Source organism: Grus americana, chromosome 19 (assembly GCF_028858705.1).
Source record: "Grus americana isolate bGruAme1 chromosome 19, bGruAme1.mat, whole genome shotgun sequence".
Lineage (NCBI taxonomy): Eukaryota > Metazoa > Chordata > Aves > Gruiformes > Gruidae > Grus > Grus americana.
In genome coordinates this window covers 10,400,973-10,411,784 of record NC_072870.1, presented here as the reverse complement: position 1 = coordinate 10,411,784, position 10,812 = coordinate 10,400,973, and positions in this window count along the sequence as shown.

Here is a 10,812-nt window from a genome sequence, read left to right as displayed (position 1 = left end):
ACAATATGTTTTCAGCAAAACATTTTCTCAGGAAACAGAAAGAGACAAGGAAACCTAGCCATTACTCACAAAAAATATATTTACATTATCCACAAAAGAATTTTAACAAACTTGCCAGCTTCATTGTATGGTCAGCTCCTCCTGCTGACAAACACGAACTCAAAATGCACTTTTCTTCTGCACAGATTTAATTTTCCATGACTGCTTGGAGAAAAGGATAAAACATTTTGCTTTTGCCTTTCCCCCCTTGCGCATCCAGAAGTGGATTTCACAGGGAAGACAGCGCTTGCCGGCACAGCCAGCAGCCCTCCCATTAAACAGATGTCATCTCGCAAATCCATGTAAAATATCTTCCATCCACCTGTAGTCAAAAAAGGACACCAGCCTAGCTTCCCGGGCTGGTTTTGAAGTCTAATAAATGTGTTAGTACCAGGTGTAACATCAACCGCCTCTGATCCAGAGACGAGGAGGCCCATTGCCTATGACTGTACCTTGCACAGGAGCTAACATCCCACCACAAAAATGATTACGCTCAGAGATGTGAGGCTTTTTTCAGTACCGTTAAAAGTGGTCATGGTGATTTTCTTCCAATAAGCACTACAAATGAGGAGGGATTTAGAGAAGTTTCAATGACAGATAAAAAATGTCATGGTAGCTCTGCGTAACTGGAGGCAGTGGTGGAAAATGATTCATACAGAAGCAAATCATGCACAAATTAAAAAAAAATAAAAAGAAAATGCAGGATTTATTAGTAAATTAATGTGTATCTGCGGAAAAGCCAAGCAAACTCTAGCTGAGATGCACTGAAGAAATACACATGAGGAAACCGAGGCGGGCAGCCTCCTGCCCAGCCTGACAGGCCGCAGACACCACAGTCCTGCGGGATTCTTCTGCAAGAAGCATCTAAACCCCACGTCCCTCACACAATGCATGTCTCACGTGCTCCTTACAGACCTCGTGAAAGCCTCCGTTTCAACAGGAGGTACGCAACGCACCCACCAGGAAGCAGCCAAAGCAGCCAGGGTGCCCATCTGAGGCGTCCCATACCCCGGGGCAGCGCTCAGCCTGGCAAGGCTTTGCACACCTGGTTTTCCTCAGTGTTATTTCCCCGTTCGTAATGTCCTCTGCAGACAGGACTAACTCACCGCTTTGCAGCTCACAGGCTGTGGGAAGTGGCAGGGTGCCCGGGCTGCAGCCCCTCTGAGGTGGGCACTGGCGGCAGGGCGGGCCGCAGCACCCGCTGTTGCCAAAGTCGGGTTCAAATCCCAGGCAGAGCACTCCCGCCACTGAAAATGTGACCTGAAAGAGAAAAAAAAACGGGCGGGGATTGGAGCCCAACAAGCCCTGCGACCCCCTTGCTGCAGGCATCTGCCGACAACCCATCTTGGAGAACACACCACCATACTGTGTGTCAGGTATGGTGGCCCCAAGGCTTCGGGCGGCAGAGACATGGCAGCAAACATCGCACCTCAAGAAACCCCCCAGCAGCGTCGCTTCGGGCTGGCGGAGGAGCCGGCTGCAAAGTGCCACACCAGCAGCTCCAGCGAAGAGGGGTGACGTTTCCAGCACGTCTCCAGAGGAGCCGGCCGGCACCTCAGGGCCACCGATGCAGACTGGTGCCCATCACAGGATAAAAAGCAATCGAAGAACGGGGGAGCACGAGTGAACGAGCGCCATGAGCAGGGGCCACGGTGACCTTCTCAGCCAGGCTGGAGAAAGCCGGGGCAGTTTGTCTCCTTGACGCCCTCCAAACTCCCTCTGAGCACAGACATGACTCATTCAAGCCAACCGCCGAGAATGGCAACACGCAGTTTTCATTACGAAGTTTAAATATATTTCCTAAAAATAACCCGCTGTTTGGGGCTTTTAGTATCAGAAATAAATCCATATACACCCATAAAACCTGATTATAATTAGTCACACAAGTAAAATTATGAGTGTAATTAACTACAGCAATTAATTGAAATGCCTTTGGGACATTATTTCCCTTCTTGCAGTTGAACGCAATTTGCATTTAAAGTTATATTATAAAAGGTATAAGATTGTAATCAATTTGGGTTATTTTATTATCTTTAACCTATTAATATTCTCTCCAAAATGATTTAGACATCTAGTACTCAAACACGGTTCTGATTAAAAAAAAAATCCAAACAGCTGACACTATTTTAATAACTATGGGTTTTGTTTTCCTATAATCTATTTCCTCCTAGGTAAACTTTTCCATGCCCTTTCTTTTATTGTATGAAGAGAACCTCACAAAAATTTATTAGTTTTCATCAGCTGAAATTACCTTCATAATGTCAACACCCATTCACTTCCCACATTACTAAGACTACTCGTCGTTCCCAGCACGTAGGAGAAAGATCTTGATTGATTAGTTTCCAGATATGTGTGGTTATAAAAAATTTATGAGAAAGGCAGGCAGAAATTTTACATTTTGCTGATTGTGCTGATGTTGAGATTGAGCCCTAAATAAATCATAGTCATTTTCTATCAAGAATGTCTTATCTTTGAAACCCAAGAATCATTTGACTTTGTTGTACATGCAACTCTCAGCATTACACAAAATGCTTTCTTACATGCACTAAAACATAATGTTTTATGTCCTGGAACCCAAGAGTCACTGCTGAACCTATGAATAATCCTGGGAGAAAACCAGTAAGCTCCCTAAGGTAAAGGAAAGCTGCTGCTTGAAAGAGCAGGATGAAGACACAAAGTCAACCACCGAGGTGCTGAAGCCTTCCTCCAGCCCCTTCGGCTGAAATTCACTGCAAGTGGTGGCTACTCGGCTTGCTGTCCCTGCGTATAGAGAGCTCGGGTGAAGTCTACAAAGCAGGTCGTAAGCAGAAAAATTCTCAAAGCTCTGTTTACTTCAATGGTTTTACAACAGCTTGACTGGCAGAGAACACGGTGTCTTATCAAGCAATGAAAAAAGGACTCCAGTGTCACTCATGTTTTAAAAAAAAAAATAAAAAAAGAAATAAGTTTCTATTGTCCCAATTGTTAATATTGCAGTGCCAGAGCGTAAACGGGAAGTTTGGGTTTATGATCCCACAGATATGAATGCACATGTTATGGAACAAGATCGATTTATTTTAAAAAACAGTGACAAAAGCTCATAAAACACAAACGTTCAGAGTACATGGAAATACACTTAAAAAGTCAGGGCAATTTCTACCTCAACCATAGGAACGTTTTGAGATTGTGACAGAGAAGAGTTGGTAGGACAACAGGCAATCCGGAGCTCACGATTTACAAATGCCTCAAATAAAGCTTATTAAAAAGAAAAATCACCCCTGACCATTTCTCAGCGAGTACCGACTGACCTTAGTAACAGCTTCAGCCTCAAAAAAAGAGACGTCGGTGGAAACCAGTGACTTGGTTTACTAACGTGAGGCAACACACCGAGGAAGTTCATCAAAGGGCCGTGCAACAGAAGTATATGTGCAGAAACACCTCTGACGGTTAAAATTCATTTACAAAAGAGAAAGAGCATGCACGGTAAGCTATGTAAGATGGAATTAATGCTTCCAATAGCTCGTTCCCCCCCCTTACTAAGATATATATGGCTAAGTACGTTTTAACTTCTCCAGAAGACAGAGCTGCCTAGAGTTTTCAACTTTCTGGCTAAACAGACTGAATAGAGGGCTTTAAAAAAAAAAAAAAAAAAAGGCTGAGATAAGGGTAAAAAAACCCCAACACATGAGAAAGCAAAAGTTTACTTTACAGATGTTGTTTTGCAACAGTTGCCCCCAGCAGAGCCTATAGAACCGATAGCGTAACTTGCTGCTTCATTTAGAAAATCAGGAAGAACAGTACAATAATAAAATCTGCCGGTCGCATGGGCAGCGGTAATAAAAACTTCAGTATCGGTGCCTGCTTTGCCGTAACTTACTGCCAAGTCCCTGTCAAGAAAGCTGAAATGGAGTGATTAACACATCCTGCGCCCTCATTACCTCATTACAGAGCATTCAATTATCCCAGGATACTCCGTGGCAAATAGATCGTTTTCGATAGAGCGCTGTACCACGCTCTGCACTGCACACGCGGTACGAGCTTGGCCCGCAGCGGTCTGCTGTTCTGCACCTCGTCCGGGGATTTGGGGTTGGTTTTCCTGTCCTCAAATTTACCTGAAAGGGAATTTAAGAAAAGGCAGCACTCTTATAGCAATGCTTTTAACACTCCCGGGTTGGAATTTGTATTTAGTGATTTGTGTAAGAAGCTCCTTGCAGCACATTCTCCATCACCAGCGCTGTTTGTTCTTATTAAGAGAAAGTTGATTGTCACTAACGACTTCTAAGAGTACTCTACCATCAGTAACATGATTTCTAATACTGGAAGGACAGTAGTTTCCTGTCCTCCCGCCCCTTGCTCCTTCCCCCTGCTTTTTTACAACCGTCCCAGTGTTACAAAAGGCACACAGCAAACCGCACCGTTACCGGTCTTTCGTATGAGCAAACCAGCGACGTAATACAACCCGTGACTCTTAGAATTATGCCTTTCCTCATAGACTGGAGGAGTTGTGGGAACTCAGACTAAAAGGACAGACTCCAGACTTCTGTATGCACCTATATACGGGCACAGACACGCATATATACACGTCAGTGGAAGCAGTAACACATGAAATCAAAGGGAATGGCAAGTACATTTCTAAACCACAGAAGGATACAAGATATAGGAAGGATATTGTAATATACGGCTACATTGTACACAAGAAGGAAAGGTTAAGTTTTAGGAGCAGGTAGCTACCTTCACCTGTAGCTGAAAGACTCAATCACATATTAATAAGCTTTTTATGACAGCATTTATTAGATGCAAATTGTAAATCGGAATGCTAACAGCATTCCACAAACCCAGCCTGCTGCTCCTGCGTGTCATGTCATGACAGAGTAACGTGGGTTCATCGATTGTCAGTTCATCGGCTCTCTGCAAGATGTTCTGGGGCAGGGAGTTGGAGAAGTGGGGCAAAAATTAACCCAAATCAAAATTTTTGTTTAAAAAGATGAAGATAAATAGCAAGCCAGCCTGGAAGAAATTGTCCTCTACACAAACTAGAATAACAGCAATTTTTTTTTTTAACAGATGTCTAGTAATTTCCATTAGAAATTATCTTAATTTCATAACTAAGTTTCAATCTTCATTGGGGCAGAAGGCAGGGGATCCAAGCAAACCAGAAAACCAAGAATTCAAAGATAGCTTTGTAAATCCCACCGAACGGCACTTCTCAGCACCAGACCACCTCTTTTCTAGAAAGCTGCTGTCCTGTCCACGTTTCCAGAGTCAGGCATTGCGGCTCGAGGCAGCAACACCACTTTAACCCACATCAGTCTGGAACACTATTTATTAAAGCAGGATGTTTTTCACAGATTAGATCAAAGTGATTTATGGTGTGAATCTGTAACCCAGGCAGGATCATCTGTGTAAAGACCAAAGGTCCAAAGCCTATAGACTGGAGCGCACAGCCAGGGAATAACCTGCCACGAGAGGGGCTCTCCCACAGATAACTGTAAAGACTAGATGCAAATGCTCATATTCTGAAATAAAAATTCAATTAGGACCCTAACAAAAGACATAAAGTCCCATAAAGGGTACAGCACAGCACCTAGGAGTTCACACAGCTGCGCAGCGTACGAAGAGCACGAACTCCTGCAAAGCAGAGCGCAGAGCTTTACAGCCACCCTGCTAGCAATGGCATCGCGTGCCAGGTTAAAGTATCCAACGCATTTTTCAGACTGACCTTATAACATTCATCGGAGTGCTGTGGCTTTGAGGAAAAAGACAGGCGAATCACAAGGCTTTCGGTTAAACCGTGAGAATAGATAGCACCAAGCATTCGAAGAACCCCGGCAGAAATACAGGCTGGGAGGACGCTTGAGAACAGTTTCGGTCTGAATCTATTCACTCTCAGCCAGGGCGTACAGCCGTGGACGTGGAAAAACTACAAATAGTACAAGTGACCTGCCCATAACACTCTCTATTTTTGGTATTCCAATTATATGGGGGATCTAAGTAGTAAAATTACGGGAAAATATTTGGTACAGCTTGCAAGGGATTGTCAACGTAAGTCAGTTCAGCTGGTGCAGATATTCTGCCTTAAAAGCAAGTGTGGTAGAGGTGACCGTAAGCAGGCTGAAGGTCTCTGTAAAGTGTGCAGGGCCAGAACAGCCAGCCAAAATAAATCCGGCCTCTCTCTGCAAGTATTCTTCCTCAAATACCTTCCTTTAGAGTAACCTTTTATTTTAAGCAAAATACATAAACAAAAGAAAATAACGTCCGTGTTTTACTCTTGTGCGCATGAATACAAAATACCCGTTATAATCATCACCAAAATAAATGAGTGTACTGGTTTGAAACGGTGGGAAACTCCAGTTTTCCTTTCATTCAGATGGAGAACATTTTATAGTATGACATTCCTCTGGGATAATATACATTTTCATGGATTCAGATAAAAGTTATCATATATTTTTTCACATCAAGGCTACATACATTAAGCTTAGTACCATGGGAAACAGAAAAAGAGCCTGATGAGAATCTTAAATGATCGTTTTTATGCATGAGAAACAAACAATGCCATTTCCAATGGCTCTTGCAAGTGCCCCTTAAAACAACAGCTTTCCACAGGCTTCTGAAAACAAAATAGCAGATATTTGTGCAAAGAATCTATTTTCGTATTTGAATGACCGTAGCCTCTTTAGGCTAGCAACTGTGCAGCATTTTCCCAGTGAGCAGTTTACAGCTGAATTATAAGACAGAGAACCCAGCTAAGAAAACACTCCCCTGTCCCCCTTTTTCCTCTTTTTTTTTCTTTCTTTTTTTTTTTTTTTTTAACCGCAGAGCAAAGTAAAAGAAGTTTTGTTTAACAGACTGGAGCAATCTGAAAAATCAGAGCTCAGGTTGCGTACGTGTCAGCTTTTCCATCGCTGATACTGTTTCCTTCAGCTATTCTGCATTTATTTTTAAAAGGTCATTAAGCAAGATACAAAAGGTGAAGTGCAACGTTACAGATTTATAACCCGCCCGAGCACTTGTGAGACAAAGGGTCAATGCTGCCTTGAACACAAAAGCTTAGGTAAAGTAGGCGTCTGCTTTCTACCCTGAAACATCAAAGCCCAGCAGTCAAAGGAAGCAAGACCAAACCCAGCTAAGAGTGAAATATATTAGGAGGGAATATTCACATCTGTGTCCTATCGCTCACCTTCCTTTAATCAGCTCTTAATGTATTTTATTTATTCATTTGAACTCTACCCTTCTTCACACTCGACCTGCCTTTTGCTGTGTTGGACTGCCTGCCACTCACATGAAAGAGAAGGCAGCTTTAAAATATAGCTAGCATTTTTGTCCCAGTTAAATCCAATCAGTTAAACAACACTCCGAGCTGCTTATCCCTGCGGATTTGGTGCTAAAAGGTAATCGTTCTTCAGGTCACTCTTAATTCTTGCTACTTCAAACTGCTACTAGTTTGCCTCGTGCCTCGTTAGCAGTCAAATCTCTGGATTATGCTAAAAGCAACATTTAATGACCTCTTTAATTGAGTCACCATTTGAAAATATCATATACACTGAAGGCAATCATATTCTAGCTTATATATCATTCATAATCATTTAAAGAACCATAATTAGAGGGAAAGGTAAGAAGTTTAAACACCCAGTGTGACATCTTTGTTCACATCTCATGGTCAAATTGGTCCTCTGATATCCTGCCAACTTGTTATCAAAAAGCTTCCACTAAAATTCTCTTTGTTACAAGTTAAATGCTGGGGCTGCCTATGCTCAAAGAGGCTGCGGGCCCAAAGATTTATTCCTTTGCGTGTGTCTCTTAAACAGGAACATTTTTATAATCATAGCTGAAGATAAAAAGAGGCAAGACCACATGGCAAGCAAACATTTACAATTCACTTGCTTGTGAGCAAGGTCATAAACATGAGCGTGCGCTAACAGTCAGCGTGCATCATTTGGGTCTTCCTGTGCGGAATCCTTTCCTGCCCCTTGAAGAAGCAGGCTGATACAATGTGAATGGGTTTGATTGAAACGCCTCCAAAGGAGTTGTATTCCATATCAAAAGGAAAACATCATCTAACAAAAATTAATCTAACTTTCTGTTCCGTTTGCTGGTGGATCACAGAGGAAAACCTCCAGCATCTACATGAAGCAATGAGCCATGATTTAAATTGCTGCACGGACATCCAAACATCAGAGCTTGAAAACGCAGCCAGTTCTACCCTCGTGCGTTTGGAAATGAGCTCAAATCATCGGGGAGTTCAGGCTGGAAGGGCCCTCAGGGGTCTCAGAGCAGGGTCGGGGTGCAGTCAGCCCAAGCAGATGAGGGTTTTATCCAGGACATTCTTGGAAACCTCCAGGGACAGAAATTGGCAGCTGCTGCTTCAGCCTGTCCCGCTGCTGCACCGCCCTCTTGGTGAGCAAGTTTCTCCTTGTCTCAGGTCAGAACCGCTCTTCCTTAACTGGCCGGTGCCTCCGTCCCCCTGCCTTGCAGCGCCGAGGAGGCTGGCTGCATCTTTGCGGTTACCTCCTCGCCTGCCTTGACCTGGAGGGGCCGGGGCAGCGGCCGCCGTGCTCTAGATGTGACCGGAGGGGTGTTGAGCAGAGGGATAATCACTTCCCTCGATCCACCGGCTCAGCTCCTGCTAACGAGGCTCTGGGTGCTCTGCACCTTCCTCGCTGGCAGGACACGCTGCCGGCTCCTGCCAAGCTTGCTGTCCTCATCTTTAGTTTACTTTGAGGTTGCATCGTGTCGGTACGTGGTCATCCAATCCCCGTTGCTGAGCTCTTCCTCCCTACATGGAGCAAGCTGTCACGCACAAACCTGGGTATTTGTCCTCCCCGTGGTACACTCCTGCGCGGCACTGGGACCGAGCGCGGTGCGCGGGGACGATTGTCAAAATGTCAGTGGAGAGCTTTGGAGAAGGGATCTGCCTAACGATGTAAGGGCCAGATCTCTGTAATCACACTGTTCCTTGCATTGTCTCGTTACTCCAAACATCGTAATACAAACATCGTTTGTAAGGCTTTCTTAATTTGCCACTGGTGGTGTTGGATCCTGTTTCTGGCTCTGAAGCAGCAGCTTTCCTTTGTTGTTACCCAGTTCGTAACTAACGTGCGCTCTTCAGTTTTCCTGCAGTTTCTGGTTGGGAGGCCAAGGTTTATTTATTATACGTATAAATATTTTCTCCATCAAAATGCTGCATTAAGTGAAGGGATAATTCTTAAGCTGCAAACCATCTCAGCCATGCTAAACATAAAGAAGGTTTAGATGAAAACTGTGCTTTCTATATCATATTTCAGCAAATTTTAAACAAGATTACCCATGTACCCAGAGCTACCGAAATACTTGGCCAAACTGCTCTCTGATGTTCAGCTTGAGTTAAGCCTGTTGCTTCAAACTATTTCTTTGACACCAAATGTAGCCAGCACATAATCCACCTCCTTTCCAATTTATTTGTCAGTTTAGTTCCTTTCCCCTACCTCAGTGTGACCAAAAAACTCTGAACTGGATGGTGTAAAGACAATGTCAGTTACAAGATGAATTGAGGAAATAAAAAGCTATAGAAGAGTCAATATGAAGCAGATATGTATGTGCAGACAAGATCTGAAAGTCCAGATAAGATGACCTGGCTATGACAAGTACTGACAAACCAAACTAATAAGAAGGTATTTCAGAAAAGAAAACATCTTCATTTAACTTTTTTTTTTTTTTTTTAAATCAACTGTATCTGCAAGCGTTAGGGCATGCCCAAGGTCAGTGACGACACTGCTTTGAGCAGAAGGACCGCATCAATTCTTGAAGTTCTTTCCAACCTGAATTATTTTATGATTGAATAGTTCTATGCAAAATTATACCCATCCTATTATTTCATTTGTATTAAGCCTACGTTACGCTCTGTGGAAAAGGCAGATGGTGTAAAACAATCCCGATCCCTTCAGTTTGAGCAAGAGGGAAATGTACCTGTGCCGTTCATGGGAGAAAATGCAATCTGCCTTGGGAAGGCCCCCACCAGCCGCCCGTGCTTCCCGCGTTCTGGAAGAGGGAGAAGCGCGTTATTTTAGCACGTTACACAGAACTGAGGAACAGCTTACTGAGGAACGCTGAGAGCAGATTGGATATACCATTTCCAAAATCGGGAAAACACAGTCATCATGCACAAGAGCTCTATGAGCTAACTCATTTGTACTTTGCACCCAATAAAAATCTAATGCTGAAAAAAATTTCAGCAGTACTTACGATAGATAATATTGCTGAACCGAGCACAAGGCATCCGCTATTTTCAGAGACCAAACACTTTAACAAAGGCTGTGAGGCATCTGCTGCTATATTTATTTTTTTTGCAGGAGATGGAGCTACGTGAACTCTGATAAACAAAAGCAGCATGCGACGCACCTAGGGACATCTGTTTGCTCTGCAGTCGTGATTTTTAAATACAGCGTTAGAAGGTAGAAGGCGAGGTTCAGTAAGTCAGGTAACGTGGGACAGGAGGTTCAGCTGCCTTAGCTCTGTTTTTACAGTTTTATATTGACGTGACTGGCTGGAACCAGCACCGAGGTGATGGTTTGTATCTAAAGGCTGAGGAGAACAGCAGAATCCGAGTTTTCTCAACAACTGCTCTTAGGGATCCCACGCAGAGCTGCTAGCTGGACAAAAACCACGTCGTTCCTTGAAATGGTGTGATCCCCTCGTCTGGCCGCGAACGCTGACAGCAAAGTAACGGCTTTGGTGGAAGCCTACGCGGTGGAAATCAGGCTGGAAACATGCAGTAGGATGGCAGCTTCAAATCCACCCAAAGGAAGCATTTAACTGTTG